Raw genomic sequence first — 19,192 nt, 5'->3', positions numbered from 1 at the left:
ATATAAAACTTTGGATAAAAAGCAAAAAACATCAAAACTCTAAAATAAAACTTTGGGTAAAAGCGAAAAACATCAACTAAATGCTCGGGTCAACTCAAATTAATAGGAAATCAACCCCTGATCGAACGCTATTAGTCCCAGGCAGGGACTAATAACATATATTTTTAAATATTACACAAATTGCAAAGATATCACATGCCTTCTCATTATTAATTTATATTAAAAAATGTATAAGCTTGTTGATGGGTGTTTATTTTTTCAAAAGGTTATCATCAAAATTATTGTGGTATGTTTTGTAGAACACAAACAATATCTTTGTTTGACATGTTTCCAATATAATTTTAATATAATAAAAATAATTTAATAATAATAAAAACTTTTACCTGATGTCACTTTTCATAATTACCTTTGTTATTTCTAGTATTTATTTTTCATTAAAAGAATAATTATTGCAGTATAAAAAATATATTTTATTATTAGTTTGAGAAGTTCATTCTATAGTTTAGTATGATGTTTAATTTTATTAATTTATTATTAAAATTGAAATTTTATTATATCGATCAAAATAAAAAAATAAAAAAAATAAAAAAAAAATTAAATAACTATATAAAACATTTAAATAATATTAACTCATATAAAAATATACATTTAAATAATATTAACTCATATAAAAATATACATTTGAAAAAAATAAATTCCTTATCTTAAATTTATATTTAAAATAAATTTATGCTAATTTGCTTAGAGAAAATACACTATACATATATCTAAAAAAAATGTATATCCTAGAAAAGGCTGAAAACCTTTATGGAAGTGTATCCCCCCAAAAGGAATAATTTTTTTTTATGGAAGTGTATCCCTTTATGAGTTGTCATTGGTAACTCATTGGTTGTGGTCCCTTTGCCTTTATGAGTCGTGTAGTTCAAGGCATTGGCAAACTTGTGAGCTGCCATAAGTTATTAAAAGGATTGCTTATGCTGCATTTTTGGAATTTTATGGATAATATAAAGGGTTCCACCCTGCAAATGCAGGCTTTCTGTGAATAGTGGCACTTTTTAATTATTTTCTTAGTTATATGACGTGACAATGGCATCTTGCCTTTTTTTTTTTGTTTAGTTATATGCATATTGCTTCTTTCTTTCCCGTTTGTTTGTTTTATGTTACGGCAGTTGTTCATAATTTGATTGTTTATAAGTTAAAGTGTTAGTTCTTTTTTGGGTATTTGATTTTTTTAAAACTAATTTATCATTATTTGTATCATATTTCAGAATTAGCCGTTAAAAATAATTATTATTTTAATCAACATAGGTAAATTGAAGTCAATTTCTAATAAAATATTAAAAAAATATTGGTCAATACAAATTATTATAGTCGGAATAAAATTTTTTATATCAAAATTTATGTAACTTGGCTTATATTTAATTAAAAATAATAAAAAAAATAAAAAATATAATTTTTTTAAATTTCTTAAAAAGTGGAGGAAAAGGAAAAATAAAAAGAATATTATTAACTAAAACAATAAATTATTATATTGACCAAATTAATTATATATGTATGTATGGCTATTAAATTATAGAGGAAAGATTAAAAGTTTGATAAAGATGTATCATATATTTAGAAAATTAAAATTAAAATAGGTAAAAAGAATAAATAAAAATAAACTAAAATAAATTGAGTTCTTAATAAATAAATAAAAATTATAAATAAATAAATAAGGCACAATATTTCAAGAAAAATGTGATTAATAAGGGAATAGAACATTATAAAATAAATAAATAAATAAAAGGGGAAGGAAAGACCTAAACAATCAAGAGGAGGGGAGGAATCCAACTTTCACTCAATTTCCAATCATCGTTCTTGTTGAGATTTTTTGCATGTTTTTCAATTTCAATGGCCTCTCTCAACTTCTTATGGTGGAAATGATCAAATCTCGTGATGACCCTAGAATCCTCAATGCAAGCATGGTGCTTGGTTTTCTTCGCATGTTCAATAATAGCTGAGGATCGAGAACAATTGTGCTTAATGTCTGTTGCATGCTCTTGAATCCTCTGATTAATGGAGTGACATGTTTCCCTAATGTAAGGAATCTCGTAGGAGCAAGAGATTGAGTAAACCCCTTTCATGGCCTTAGGGTTCACATGGTCCTTAAGAGATCATAGGGAGCTTCTAACCGTAATAAGGGGTTTAAAAGTAGCAAAGACATTATTCTTTCTAAGAATGTGAGCAATCATATTCGTGGTCCCATGGATGAATAGAAGTTGGACATTGGAAATCTGTTCATCACAAGCTTTTTTAATCCTTGGACCTTTACTGGATTTTTGAAAAGGTGCAAGACCCTGATGTTTGTTATAGCCATTATTTTCAAAAACTTTTAGAAGGTGGGACTTCTCATCATCCAGGTGATTATTATTAGAGATCCTTAGAGCCTGAGTAGCAAGAGTGCTTAGAACTCCGAATTTCTGCACCAAAAAATCGTGAAAATTGGCATGAAGATATTGTTTCATGTGAGTTTTTTTTGCAAAACACCTGGTGAGATAAGGAACCATCTTCCATTCTAGAAAGGAGAACATCTAGGAAAGGAAGTCTACCCTCAACCTCAACTTCCATGGTGAATTTGATGGATTTAGATTGAGAATTAAGATGATTAAGGAACAAATCTAATTTCTCACGACCATGAGGCCAGAGCACACAGGTATCATCTATGAACCTTTTCCAGAGTTTGGGCTTCAATTGAGCAAAGGCCAAAGTTTTGGTCTCAAAATATTCCATGAATAAGTTAGCAATGACATGGGATAACATAGAACCCATTGCTACACCACATGTTTGTTCATAGAATTTACCCTGGAGACTGAAAAAGGTAGATGTTATGCAAATACCAACTAATATGGAGGTGTCATCATCTGTAATTTGATTTATGACATTGATGGCCTCTTTAATAGGGATTTTAGTGTAAAGAGAACACTGTCAAATCTTACCAACAAATCCCTAGGGTCCAACTTAATACTAACTAATTCTTGAACAAAGGAAGCAGAGTCCTTAACGAAGGATTCAATGAGACCAACCAAAGGCTTCAACTTTTGTGCCAAGAATTTAGCAAGAAGATAAGTAGGCCCACTTATCGTGTTAACAACAGGTCTTAACCGGGGCCCAACTTTATGAATCTCTGGAAGACCATAAATTATATGGGTGCGAGGGTTGCTCTCAATAGCTTTCTTTCTAAGGGGGTTAAGAGAAAAATTATATTTTACGGCATTAATAACCTCCTTGGAAACATTTTTAATAGGATTTTTATTGAGCTTCTTTTAACTTCCGCTGTTATAGTGGTGGTCTAACATGTCGTTAACATAGTCATCTTTATCTAAAATAACATTGGCCCCACCTTTGTCAGCCTTAAGAATGACAATATTAGGGTTATCTCTTAAGGATTTAAGGGCAAGAAACTCATTTTTGCTAATGTTTCCCTTAGGATGCTTAGCCTTCCTAAGAACAATAGTGCAATCTTGCCTAATGCCTTCCTTTATATTATCAGGAAAGTCCCTGATCCCATACTCAATGTTGCAAATAATGTCCTTAATGGTAATCTTTTTAGGGGCTAAGGCACAATTTAAAATTTTATTTAAAAGGCTAAAAAAAAAAGGGTTCAAAGTAACACGAGATAAATTAATAACATTATTATGATAGGGACAAGGAGAGTAATTACTTTTGTTATTATTTACTACTATTATTATTATTTGTAAGTTTGGTAGGACTACATCTTTATCATGTCCAATTTCTCACCCCGATCGGGGGGATAACACAAGATTTGAACCCAAGACTTTCGGTTCGGTGGGACTTCATGTCCACGGCCATTGCCAATTGAACTACCCCAAGTGGACCATTATTATTATTATTATTATGATAAAATTCATATAATTTTGTATTATTAATTCCATTATAATTATCAAGATGATTGATATTAAGCTCCAGAGAAGGAAGACGAGAGGGGGAATATAATGAAGCGGAGGAGGGAAAAGAACTGAATCAGGTAGAGAAATAGCTAATCTTCGATGAGGAGAGGGGTTTGTATGTTAGATGGGGAGAGGGCGATTCAAAAGAAGGGAGTTTTAGATGAAAGGAAGGGGAGGTTGAGTCAACGCTTGAACAATAGGTAAATTGTTTGACACATCATCCCTAGGAGATATGACATGGATAACAGAGATTAAGAAAAGATCGTTGGTCGGAGGATTAGTGGATGAAGGGTTGGCCAAGGAAGGACATGGCAAGAGGAAAAATGACAAGACAATGATTTTGAGGAAAACTGAAGAAGGGTTGACTCTCCAGATAATGGAGTCATGCAAAATGGATGACCATACGGATCAGACGGGATCAAAGAAACAATGGTAGTTAAGGACGATGGGTCATCGATGGAAGCATCACCGTGATAATTAATGGAAGCTCAACATTGTGATTTGCTCTCGTCTTATATGACTCTTTGATGAACTCGAGCATGCCCATTTTTTTTTAAAATAAAGGCCAGGTTACTTAAATATTGACCTAAACAAGTTCTTATTTTGATTATAATAATTTTTATTTACCAATTTTTTTTAATATTTTATTAAATATTGACTTCAATGTATTAATGTTGATTAAAATAATTTTATTTTTTAAAAGCGAGTTCTTCTCTTTAACGACTAATTCTAGAACATGATGCATCTCTGTTATTTAATCCTAATCATATATCAATTTTTATAGCTTGGTCCTAATGATGAACCACATTAGAGGGTTCAAAACGTTGACCAACAAATAATGATGATGTGATTAATCAGAAAGTAAAAAATTCAAAAAAACAATATTGTTGTGTTTGTAATTGAGGGAAGAGAAACATGGAAGGGAATCACAATGGAAACATTATGTAAAGATAAGACAAGCATTTTTTTAGATGGCCCATAAATAATTAATGTAATACTTATTTCAACAAGCAACAATATTGTTATGTTTTTAATTGAGGGAAGAGAAACATTGAAGGGAATCACAATCGAAACATTTTTTTTTAGTTTGTCAAGTTGTCTGTGATCCTCTGGGCTTGACCTGTGGCTTGAGAAACCACGACCTAGATGCATCTAAACCATCAAAGTCACCTGGGGATCGCACCCGGCTTGGGCCACACCATCCCTAAGCTGACTAGATTTTTAGCATGTCTCCTCCCCTAAGCACGGACGTAAAAACCTCCGTGAGGTTTGATCTTGGGTCGCCTTGCTGATGAGGCCATCCTCAACTAGTTATGCTATTGGGACTTAACCACAATCGAAACATTATGTAAAGATAAGACTAGCATTTTTTTAGATGGTCCATAAATAATTAATGTAAGATTTATTCTAACAAGATTTATGTGTTTTACATTAATTTGTATAAGGCTAATATTGGCACATTTGGCATTAATAAAAAAAATATCGCCAATAAACATATCATGTGAGAATGTGATATAAGAAGTCATGAGATATTTATTGCTAGATCAACACTAGATCAATGATCATTGAGGTTTACGCCAGAGGTTTCATAACGTTGCATGATCCAGACTTATGTAGGAACGCAAAAAAATACATATATACACATAAACACAGAGATGAAACATAAATAAAACTTCGTTTCATTAATATCAACGAACTGAAATATGCTTACATATAGAAATGGAAATAAACTAGCTCAGGCAATAGTAGCTTATCTCTGAGAAGAATGTGGCGGCTACATGCCTATGAACTATGTTATAATGAGGCTCGAGGGCCTTTTTATTATTGGACAACAAGGGAAAATCCTATTCAACCAAAACCCTAACCCCAAGAGATGGAACACGAGGAGTTTGTGGGCCCCGTTGGGGTTAGTAGGGCAACCAACTGACGAGGGTCGTAACTTGGTCATATTATCCTCATTTGGCGCGTAAGATACCTCATTGGAAATATCTTTCTAAGTACTACATGATTTGTCCCAGACCCCTGCCTATGTATATGGGCCAGTTGCGGACCTCAAAAAAATGTCGTTTGGGGGGTCAAAATTGCTCTTGAAGTTCAAGACTCGAAAAAATGTTAAAATAAGTAAATGCTGCTATAAAAAAGGAAACTAATGAAATCGACTATACGTATAGGTGGAATATGTTAGGTTCCTATACCAATAGGTTCCATTTTTCATGATTGACAGTGGAAGTGCCAAATATGTTCATCTTTGATGCTACAAAGGTTCCATATTTTGTGAAAAGAAAAAAGAAAGTTAAAAAATGTAAAGAGGGTATGCCCTAAAAGAATAATCAAAGGGCAAAAAGAGTAAATTGGTCAGGAAAAATAATAAAAATGAACCCCAAATCAAAAGACCGGGAAAGTGGCCAGCCAAAATGCCACTGTTATCTCATTTGTAGCCTCACAATGTGCAAATACTGCTGCTGATCATACTTAATGGGTGATCCAACAGTTCAATCTGGATCATTCCATGTTCAAATTGCTTGTTATAGAATAGAGAAAGAGTATCTGTCCAAACAGATCAAGCTTGGCAGATGAGTAGCCATATGGAGAAAGTAAAGGAGCCCAACTGCTTAATCTGGGTCCTTGGAAGAGATAAGGGTACTTTTAGATAGGAGGGCAGTCAAAAGAAAAAAGAACAATCAGGGTTTGCAAGTCTAAGTGCACCCAGTCAAAAGGAAGAAAAAACGTTAGGTGTATTAGGCTGGGTAGGTAGTTTGAGGTTGCAGAAGCAAGGTTTTGATCACCTCATGTATTATCAATCAGAGCTCATCTCATCAATGACAGAAATGTCAAAGCATTTGTTTAATGGAAGAACTATGGAAGCATGTCTAACTCCCTTTCACCCCCCTCTAAAGTTCCTTACTAACACCCCCTTGAAGGACCTTGGCATCTGCCCAACAAGTCTTGCTTTCAGTTCATTTTTGTAAAATATCAAGTCAAGTTTTGACTTTCCTCAATGAAAAGAAGCCACATTTCTTGTGTAAAAATCATTTCTCCACATTCCATTCAATTTCTCTACCTAAGTTTCATTTCATAAACTTAGCCTCTTCCCTACACTTTCACTTCACAAAGTCATATTAACTTCTAATCTTATTGTATAGCTCCCTAAACTATTTTCCCATCCCTATTTCTACAAAAAGTCATATAAAACCCCAAAAATATTAGATATCCTTTCCTATAGCACTATAGTTATGTAACATAGTCTTGGGAAATATTTAGTCCATTTGGGACTATTATGAACCCTTCCGCGTCCTAACCCTGGGATTAATCTAACCTTTGGTTAAGTTAATAACCTCTACCTATCCCTTTACCCATAAAACCTTACCCCTTCTGTTCTCCGTGTTCGTTTTATAAAGTTTGGTGTTTAATGTTTTGATTAAACATTAAACTACTCTACCCGCACACAAACCCATAAACCCGCATAACCTAAATTTTCAACCCCCATGGCGCATTTTCATTTTAATACTCGGGCGGGTCCCACACCTAACCTTCTGTCGCTTCGCCTGTCTCGTCCGACGTCCGATTTACCATACCGCAGATCAACGGTGGGCGATTGATTTCATATGTCGATCCACTGGAGGTTAGCGTTCCGGGGATGGGCGGTTTCCCTGCCGTACCCCCGCCACGTGTCGTCCTCCCGGCGTGTTCGGAGGCCCTCTCCTCGATACCGCTTATGCCCAAAGGTGGTGCGGGAGGAAACCGAAAACCGCCTTCCGCTAAGCGACGTCAGTACCATGTCGTCGTGAAGTCACCACCGCGTCGGCCCCCCGCTGCCCCGTGTCACTGCCACCTCATCTGCTTATGTCCCCGTTCTTCCAGCGTGTCCTCTGCCACATCGCCATCCTCGTCACTCTTCCGTACCCAGCACCCGCCGATGACGTCATGCTGATGTCATGCCACGAAAAGTGCCAAAAGCGCCAAAAGCACCAATGTACCAAATTTTTATAAAAAACACGCGAATTCGACCGTTTTAAGTCATTTTCATTGATCGAGTTGGAGAGATGTGTGTGCTGTTTCACGACTTTTTGCCTCCAAATTTTGAATTCAACCAATCACGCCGCTGCCGCCTGCAAATTCGTTGCCATTGTTTTCCCTTGTACCAGCTCAGTTGCCCACGGCGCCATTAAAACCAGGTATTTGTCGAATTTCGCCTGTTTAACCCTCTTCTTGCCATTTTCTCCAGTTCACTTGTTTGAGTACCTGCAAATTTCCAAATTTAAGACTCTGAAATATCTAAATACTGCCTAAAAGTCACTGGTAGATCCCCAGCTCAAGAGAAACTGTTTAAACCCGCGTCCACTTGCAATTTCACCATTGAAAATCGCTTTTTAAGCTCGTATTGCCGGCAAGCACACAACAGCTCGACATTGTTCTCTTTTGCCACATTCCACTACAAAAACCTCAGTAAATTGGGTTGAAATAATTCCCATTCCTTTTGCAGGCTGCCCTTACAGCCTTTCAATACAGAGAATCCATTAAAGAGGAGAAGCCTTTTAGAACTCTTCGAATTGACCTCTTTTATGATAGCCTCAGATATTTAAGGTCATTGCCTCATTTGAACTCATTGTGCAACTCGTTTGAAAAACCTCAGAAGCAGTTATCCTCAGTCTGTTACTGCTCTAATCTTTGCTCCAAGCTCAAGCTCAGAAAGACTTTAAAAATGGCCACTTCAACAGCTCTAAACATCACTCCTATGAACCCTCCCAACAAAGAGCTTGAAGCAATGCCCCTAGCTGATAAAGATTACCTCATTCAAGATTTGGTTGGGGACAAGAATCACTTGCAGACCATCTGCCAGTTGAGAAACAATTTTTAAACAACTGTGACATGTATGGCATATGGGAGTCTAATTTACCTTTTTACTTCCTTCCTTCTGTCAATATTTTTCCTGAGATTATCCGTCTATGTGCTAAGAACTATGAGCCAACCCGGAGAGCTGTCAAGTCTCCATCTGGGAGCATACTTTTTCATATTACTCCTGACTCTATCAACCAGATGTTAAACTTCAAACAGACTCAGCTATTGTTTCCTTTCTCTATGAACTACTTGCTGGATGAAGGCTCCAAGCTCTCCAGCTCTGAGATTGCAAGAATTACCAAGACATTCATGAGGGCAGACCGCCAACCTACTGAGCCACCTCCATTCCTATATGTCAACTTCAATGAGCCCAGGACAGCCCCCTGCTGTCAAGTATAACTATGCCAAGTTCATAGCCAATAAAATGCATGACCAACTAGTGGAGTTGGATAGGGAGGGAATCTTCAAATATTCATCATATATCTATCATTTGTTCATGTATTACCAGTCTGAATGCTTCCAATGCCCCATCAAAAAGTTGGATTCAAAGTGTGAAAGAAGGTATGTTATCTTTTGGTCATCAGTTTTTCATGAGGTTCAAAAATCTCCATATTCCTACTGTGAGTTCATTGACCAGTTTGTCTACCCAGTCTCTTGTCTCCTAATGAGAACTCCTCCTCTTAGATTATCATATGACATGCAGAAGATCTTGCAACTGTCCAATAATTACAAAATAGGTGATTGGTATCTCTACCAAAATCACACTATCATTAGAATCTATGGCTGTGAGCTCTGTTCTTACAGCTCCCAAGACATGTACCAATGAGACTTTTTGCCTTAGAATATTACAGGCAACTCATCAATTCAGATCTCACTCATTTTCATAGTTCCAAGAAGAAAGCACGCTTGAAATTTAGAGACCATCTAGGCCCCTTTATTATGAACAAGAAAGAGGGTTGGCAAGATGCTGACCAAATATTGGGGCAGAAGCTCAAGTTGAAAAGGAGTTTCTGGTGGGTTCCTTATGACCCGGATGGCTTTATCAGTGCCAGAAGAGTTAAATATAGGCTGATAGCATATGAGCATTGTAGAGTCCCACAAATTGAACAATATTCCAACTAAGATGAGTGGCTGGCAGGGACACTAGCTGAGGAGTTTACTCAAGAAGAAATTATGGAGCAAAATGTCAAAGATTTAGAAAAAACTCTTGACTTGGATTCTTTTGACCAGGTAACTTTCAAACTGCCACAACAAGTCGGAGAAGGTCCATCTACAGCTGCAGCTTCACAAGCTGCCCAACAACGGTCTACACCAGCAACAGGTACAACAAAAGGCAAGGAGCCGATGGATGCAGAACAAGAAAAAATAACAGAACAACCTGCTACCTCAAAAGAGCAGGGTCAAGGGTAGGCCCCTCCACAGCAAACAGAGGCACTACAAGTGCCAGCATTACAAACTCCTGCTAATGAAGAAAGAGGTAAGAAGCGAGACCGAGAAGACTCCACACCTGCTAGTGGGTCTACACAGCAACCTAAAGCCAAGAGGCAAAGAGTTGATCCTCCAGTTGAGGAGGAAATTAGTGAAGAGATCCTAGAAAGTCCAAGGAGAGAAAGGGAAGCAAGCCAACAAACACCTACTAGCTCTTTCCAGCAAGAGCAAGAGAGGCAGCATGGCATGGAGGTCTCCTCCTCAACACAACAGAGCAAGCGACCACCTAGTATCAAAACTGCTTTCATGGAAATCAAGGCTCAAAATGAACTGTTAAGAGTACAGTTATATGATCAGTTCCTCAAGGTAACACCAGCCAAACAACAGAGGTTAATGGCAGCTTATGACCTCAAGGAGGAAAAGATGATTCTAAGTCATTTTAAGCCCAAGATACCGCAACCACAGTCAGCTGTAGATTATGTGAAGACAAATTTAGAGGTCCTTGCCAAGGACATTCACCCCATGGACCAAATAGAATTGCACAAGCAAACAGGTGAAATGGTCTATGCCACTCTGCAGATAAGGCCATGCTGGCCCATGAATTGAAGGAATCTCTAAAGAACACAAATACTCAGCTAGATTTGGAAAGAATGTCCTCCACAGCCAAAGATAACAGAATAAAAACATTGGAGGACATTATTGTGGACCTAGGACATGATCCCAAGGACCCTAAGGGTGTCAGAGCCCTTATGAAGAAAAAAGAAGATGATATTGCTGCCCTTAGAAAACAATTGGGGTTGTCTTCTACTATGCACCCGCAAACTGCAGAGGTGGTGCAAGAAAAAGATGCTGAGGATACAATGGATCTACTGATGAGAATGAACCAAAGAATAATTCAGATGGAGAAAGAATTGGAAAAAGCAGTTCAAGGCAAGCAGGGAGAGTCGACCTCCTAGCCACCTCAAATAGTTCCAACTGATGTCCCTGTTCCTCCTACACAAGCAGCATCAATCCCTCCTATCATCCCAACATCCACAAAAACTTCATCCACCACAGATGCTACAGCAGCAACAACAACATCAACACCTGAATCTAGCATGAGCATGGATGAAATGATGAAAGCTGTCAAAGAGCTAGAACTGCAGGCAACAGAGGTAAAAGAGGCCAAGGAAAAGTTGGCCAAACTGGAAGTAAGCTACGATAAGTCCAAGGTGACAGTAGCTGAAAAAACAAGGGAAATTAAGGCCTTGAACGACAAAATAAAAGCCTTGGAGAAGGAGCTAAATTTGGAAAAGGCTCTAGCTGAAATAAAAAAGATTTTGTGGGCCAAAATTGGCCAATCAATCACTAGAAAATGGAAATCGATCCAAACCATGCATAAACAGATAGAATTGATAGGCCTAGCTCAATTTGAGAATCAAAGGGCTAGGGCAGCGTTGGGAAATATGCCTGAGCAGGCTACTAAAATGATTAATTTCCTGAACACTCATATCAAAGAAGATTTGGCAGCATTAGACATCAGCAATAGGACAGATACTGTTCTGACAGCAAAAAAGGTGCTGACTCTAAGAAATTTTGTGCAAAGTCTAGAAAGAAAGTGTGAGGAAATGCAGGAAGAAGTAGATGACTTCAAGCTAAAGCTTGCAAAATTACAAAACAGAGGATTACCCAGCTTATTGACCAGTGCTGGAAGACTGCTGACTCAGGAACAATATGCCACCAAAATGAATAATTATATTTCAAATCAAATTACAGCATCCACAAGTACCTCAGAGGAGACCGGACCTCCATCAGGACAGAGCCTTTATGACAAGCTGGAAAACTTATTTTACATTGAGCATGAGATCAATCACTTGTTTGAGGTCCCGCCCAATTTTTACAGATATACCGAGGCAGATGAGACATTAATAAAGATACAAAGACATCAACTGCCTAAAGAGGATTGGTGGCAGGCAATGCTGGAAATTTTGCCTAGGTGATTTCGGTCTTTTTCCTCTTCTTTCAGCTTCAGATTTTGGCCAGCTACAGATCAACTACAGGTCAGAAAAACTGAGTACGCAGGCACCGGACAAAGCATGAAGACAACATGCAGAGCAAGTCAAAGCAATGACTCAGCAAAGCATTGGGACAACAGGCCCAAAAAACGCAAATTAAAAGCGCAGCCCCAGCCGACTCAGTTGGTCCCAAAAGTCAAAATTCTCTGACAGAATGGACAGCTAATACACTAATATTTACTACAACATTTACTTTCTTCATTTACTTCCTTGGAAGAGTTGGTGATGTAATTTATTACATGAAGACTCATCATCTAGATATTTTGTATCTTATTTTTGTATATATACCTCCCCATAGAATGTATTTGGTGTTGGTTGGTGATTTTCTCTCTAAGAGCTGCGCTGTAAATTTTCAGACTTTATAAGACAAAAGGCTGGTGAAGTTCATGGTCTCTGCACTATCTGGATGTGAAAGTGATGAACTGCGTTCTGCTACAGAATTCCTGTGTTGTTTAATGTAACAATAAGTTTTCCTAAACCATGTTTAGTCTTTCTATGTTTGCAAAATTCACATATATGTTTCATGATCTTAGCAATAGAGAAGAAGAATAGCTCAGGACTTGTTTGAATGCACCCTCTGCTCAATCTCTGTTTCTAACTGTGTTTTCTTCAGAATTGGTCATAAATATGAATTCTTAATTGCTCATGTTTGCACTGATTCTTTCATTATGAATGTTGTTTAGGAATTCTTAGTTGCTCCTAAATAATATTCTTACACTTTCCCTCTATCAGCATAGTGAAAGATCCTTGACTGCCTTTCATTCCCTGATTTCATGCCATCGATTCCCAGATTTGAAGAATTGTTCCATAGATGCTTGTCTGGCTCTGTAGCATTACATTTTTCCCAAGAAATACTTTCAGCAGTACACCATCATTGACTCCATTGCCCAATAGTCTAGACTGTTCTGAGACTACATACCAGTTCTGCCTGGAATCATCATCCAACCAAATTTAAAACAAAACCCTGTACATCATAACTAGCCTAAAATTACTCCAAAACAAAGCTAAAACATAAAGAGAGAGCCCTCTCTGGTTGCAGGTAGGCTAGGACCTGTAGCTAAAAGATTGGTTAGTGGTTACCTCGGCCGTATTCCCTTAGGAGCCAGGGAACAACCTGAGTGATAACATCATTGGCGACTCCACTGGGGAGCTTCGAATGAATTTTTGCAATCGCTGTCTATTCCTTAAAGCTACAGATGAAGCTTGAATGTCAGCCAGGAAGCCTTTGAAATTGTTCTTGCTTTGCATTTACAGGAGTAAATAAAAGCTGCTTCAGTCAATCTTCATGTTAGTTTTAAGCTGCAAATAGTTGTTCCAAAAATTTGATCAGTTTCTTTCTAATTCTAAAACATTCCCAGAAAATACCAAAAATAAATTTAGAAGTTGGCTCCAAAGAAGAAAACTCGGTATACCAGGTCAAACCCTGACCCAGATCCTCCAGTTGTTTTTGACAATCCCAACTTAATCCCAAAGATCCTTAGGAAACAAGAGGAACAAGAAGATTTTACTGATTCAAGCCCTGAAACAGTTCAGCAAAACTATATTCCAACCCCTACTAAACCCTCAGTTCATCTTCACACAACTGCTGTTTCCCCTAGTTCTTCATCCACCTCTCAAAACACATTCCCTACGCCTCCATCCACTGCACATATTTCAACTCCATTCCTTGCTGTCCCAGTTGTTCCATTCCTTCCTATTGTCCCATTTATCCCTGTCAATATGGCAAATCGATATGCCCCTTTACAGCTACCTGCAAATCCAGGGGCTATGCCTCAGGATTATCAAAGTAAGATCACATATTTCGATGGAACTGGCTCTTACACAGCCTAGCAACACACTAAGAAAATGCAGGACTATTTTGAGAATTATGAGATAGATGATGATGATGTGAGAATGAAAATTTTTGTCCAAAGTTTAACAGGTGAAGTAAGAACTTGGTTTAGAGCACTTGCTGCAAATTCCATAGCCAATCCGGATGCTCTTTACCAAACATTTCTCAACAGATGGGAAAAGAAAAAAGATCCACTGCATATTTTATCCGAGTATGATACTATAAAAAGAGGCCCACAAGAAACTGTCCTAGACTATTGTGCAAGATTCAACAATGTTTACAATGCTATTCCTCAAAACCTTAGACCTCCACCTGATTTAGCTTTGATCAAATTCCCTGATGGATTTGATTCCGACATGGCATATCAACTGAGGGAAAGAGCCCCTCCAACCTTAGCAGACATGCAGAATATAGCTGTTAGTGTGGAGGCAAACCTAATTGCTAAAAGAAATAGGGCAAGAGCTGAAAGAAGAACCACTTTTAAAGAAGAACCTTCAGCATTTGAACAAAAGTTGGATGCAATCATCAAAGGTATGGACAGACTTGGGGATAGGGTGGAAACCATCGAAAGAAATTCATCATGGGAAGGTCAACCAAGTACTGCAAGAAGCCCAAACTTTAGAAAAAATCAAAATCCAAATGTTGGAAGGGCTGGCCCTGACCAGAACATCAGACCTCCATTTCAAGAAAACTATGTCGAAGCCTCAACATCTAGTGAACCAACAGAGGACCCTCACATCAACTTAATGGGTTTAGACAATGAACACCAAGTCTTTCTAACACAAGAAGACCAAGAGGCTCATAACATCAATCAATTTCAAACCAAATCCGGAGAGTCATTTGATTTTAGAGAAGGCTATGATGCAGCGGTCTATGAGGTTCACAAACAATACAAGTTGAGAAGTAGAACCATAGATGTGCCCGAACCTACCAAACTCAAGGATACCAAGTAGCCAAAGAAAACAAAAGACAAAGCTGCTCTCACAGAATCCTCTGATAGAACAGACCCAAACCCAAGAGAAGTTACTGTGGAAGATGTATCAAATGTACAGCCCACTAAAAATCAGACATGTACATGTCCTCCCACAAAAGCAAATTCAAACAGTATTCCTGAAAATATTTCTAAAATAGAGGTACTTTAAAACAACATTCAAAATCAAGAGAAGATCACTGAAGACTCAGCCGAAAAAGAAAACTCTGCTAGTCACAACGCAAGAACTCAAATGGAGAAACCCTTCAATCTAGAGGTAGAAATTGGTAAGCTGAAAATAGCTATTCCTCTCTATGAGTTGGCCAAACATGAAGTATATAGACAGCAAATCAATAGGTCACTCCAAATACCAGACAATAGGGATGTTGTAAATGTTTTAGATGATCAACCTGAATTACTTTTAGGTCTTGAGGTTAATGGAAAAACAACGAATGGAGGAGTTCCACCTTTTTATGTTAGTTTAAACATTCATGACAAGGTGTTACACAATGCAATGTTTGATTCAGGAGCTTCCCATAACCTAATGCCTAAATCTGTGATGGAAAAACTAGATCTAGATATCACAAGACCATACAAAGATTTGTTTTCATTTGATTCCAGCCAAGTCAGGTGTCTAGGCCTAATTAAAGATTTGTGTGTCTCCTTGGTCCAATACCCAACCAAAACAATTCTGATGGATGTGGTGGTAGCTGATATTCCACCCAAGTACGATATGCTTTTATCAAGATCATGGGGGGCCAAACTCCAAGGATCTTTGCAACTAGACATGTCCTATGCCACTATTTCAGTCTTTGGGAAACCAAAGAGATTATACCGTGAAACATTAATGAAATATGTGGTTAGTAGTCAAGAAAAGCCCCAAAACTTCCCCATCTATTCAACACATTCCGATATGGACTCATTCATTTTATATAATGCGGACATGTGTCCCAAAACTGATGTCAAACTCCTGATAACAGCACAACCAGAGGGTATGAATGAACAATCTGCTACTCAAGATCAAAAAATGGTTGATGTGATTGATGTAATAAAGGGAAATGATACATCAAAAGACATACAAGATCCAAATCTGCCCATTGAACAAACTTCTAAAACTTTTGAGAGAAGTCATAGCCAACAAATCTTATTGTGCTTAGAGTTTGATGGCTCAGTAAACAAATTAGGAGCAGGGGCAGGGGTTTGGATACACAACATGCAGAATGACCATGCTGAAGGTCATGCATATAGATTAAATTTCAGATGCACAAACAATATGGCCGAGTATGAAGCCCTTTTGTTAGGTCTCAAACTCATCAAGAATCTAGGTGCAACCAAAGTCTCAATTCTAGGGGATTCAGATCTGATCATACAACAGATGAAGGGAAATTTTGTCACAAATGATCCTAGGTTGAGGGCTTACAGAGGGGCAGCCATTGAAATACTTAACACTTTCTCAGAATTTCAGCTCACCAAAATCTCAAGAAAGCACAATTTACATGCACATATCTTGGCAACCTTTGCCAGTACATGCAAGCTGCCATTTGAACCCAACCACAATTTCACTACTGAAATCAAACATAGGCCTACAGTCCCTGATAATGTAAAAAATTGGCAGATCTTTGAAAATGACACACAGATAAATAATTTCTTGACTTTGAAGGAGGAATTCTCCAGCATGAACATTGATACTAGCACTGTGGATGATCAACAACAGACAGACAGAATTGAACAAAATATATCAGCTGAAACAACAAATCTGATCTTGCATCCAACAGTTTTTGATAACAAAAATTTACAAGAACTGAGGCAAACACACCTTGATGAATTAGCTGAGGGAGAAGCTGAAGTAATTGAACTGAAGGACAATTTTCTGCCTACAGGGTTAACCCCTTTGGAGGATCTATTCGATTCAAATGACATCTCAAGGAAGCCGAAAATGCAACCACTGAATGCTGAAACTAAGGACTGCAAGATTGGAACCTCAGAAAATCCCAAAATGGTAAAACTCTCCAAAGCCTTGCCTACTGATCAGAAATTGAAATATATTGACTTGTTTAAGGAATTCCAAGATGTGTTTGCCTAGAGTTATGAGGACCTCAAGTCCCATGATACCTCAGTCATCCAACACACTATACCTTTGAAAGAGAATAAAAAACCTTTTAAACAAAAGCTTAGAAGAGGGAATCCTGTCCTCCTCCCTCTCATTCAAAAAGAAGTTAAACGAATGTATGAGGCCGGAATTATTGCACCTATCAGGTTCTCAGAATGAATTTCAAATATAGTACCTACCAGAAAGAAAACGGGAGAGATAAGACTATGTGTTGACTTGAGAAATTTGAATAAAGTCTCTCTCAAAGACCATTACCCTTTACCAAAAATGGATCATATCCTACAAAGGGTAGTGGGAGCCTCTAGGATCTCATTGTTAGATGGATTCTCAGGATTCAATCAGATTTTAGTCCACCCGGATGATCAAGACAAAACTGCCTTTACAACACCTTGGGGAACCTTTAAATATGTCAAAATTCCTTTTGGACTCAAAAATGCAGGGGCCACTTTTCAAAGAGCAATGGATATAGCCTTCGCCAAAGAAATCCATGATTTCCTAGTAATCTACCTTGATGATCTCACTGCCTTTTCAAAATCAGACCAAGAACACTTAGAACATTTAAGGCAAGTGTTCCTAATTTGCAGAAAATATGGCATATCATTGAATCCAAAGAAATCACTGTTTGGCCTAGAGGAAGGCAAGCTCCTAGGTCACATCATTTCAAAAGATGGCATTAGGATCGACCCGGATAGAATTCAAGCTATCCTTCAAGTGCCTCATCCATGAAACATCAAAGAACTACAAGCTTTTCTAGGGAAGATTAACTTCTTGAGAAGATTCATTCCTAATTTGGCCGAGCTCATAAGACTGTTAAACAATATGCTGAAGAAAGATTCTAAAGTAAAATGGACCATGGAAGCCAAACAAGCCTTTGAGGACATCAAAACAGCCCTAACAAAAACACCAGTCCTCACCAGCCCCAAGTTTGATAGAGATTTCATCATTTTCTCATTTGCCTCTGAACATACAATTGCTGCTGTCCTATTGCAAAAAGATGACCAAGGGTGTGAGAAGCCCATTGCCTTTTTCAGCAAAGCTCTTAGAGATGCTCCCTTAAAATATCAAATCATGGAAAAACAAGCATATGCCCTTGTAAAAGCCATCAAGGATTTCAGAATTTACATTTTATACTCACATGTGATTGCCTATGTTCCAAATGTTGTGGTCAAGGACATTTTAACTCAAGAAGGAATTGAAGGCAAGAGGGGCAAATGGATTGCCAATATCTTAGAATATGACATTGAGATCAAGCCTACAAAACTGATAAAAGGACAAGGGCTAGCCAAACTAATGACTGAAACCAATTTCAAAGCCGTTGACATCAATGAACTAAACAGCTAAGAGGAGATGGCGACTCCACATATCAATCAAGCCGTTTTACAATCTCCCTGGTATGCTGACATATGTTTTGTATTGTTAAACCTGCAAGCTCCTCCAGGGTTGTCCAGGACAAAAAAGAGATTCTTGAAAATGAAGGCATCAAAATTCTACATCTTAGACAGTGCCTTGTTTTGGAAAAATCATGAAGGTATTTTGCTTAGTTGTTTAACATTGAATGAAACTGACAAAGTTCTCAAAGCAGGGGACTGTGGAGGACACTTGTACTGGAAGTCTATAGCTGATAAGATACTAAGGGCTGGGTTCTATTGGCCCTCCCTGTTTGCTGATGTGAAAAAATTTGTTGTCTCATGCCACAAGTGCCAAATCTTTGAAGGCAAAAGAAAGCTGTTACCTTTACCCCTCAAACCTATTTCAACTGAAAGACCATTCCAACAATGGGGTTTAGACTTCATTGGTGAAATCCACCCTTCATCTTCTGGCCAACATAGGTGGATTTTGACTGCCACAGACTACTTTACCAAATGGATAGAAGCCATCCCTTGTAGGCAAGCCAATGACTCTGTTATCATGCAATTCTTAGAAACCAACATCTTGTCAAGGTTTGGTTGTCCAGAAAAAATTATTACAGATAACGCTGCTGCTTTCAAATCCAAAAAGATGATCAAATTTTGC

This window comes from Pinus tabuliformis, chromosome 8 (assembly GCF_031772625.1).
Source record: "Pinus tabuliformis cultivar Carrire ecotype Pingquan chromosome 8, CPIR1, whole genome shotgun sequence".
Taxonomy (NCBI): Eukaryota; Viridiplantae; Streptophyta; class Pinopsida; order Pinales; family Pinaceae; genus Pinus; species Pinus tabuliformis.
Note: the sequence above shows the minus strand (reverse complement) of the source record.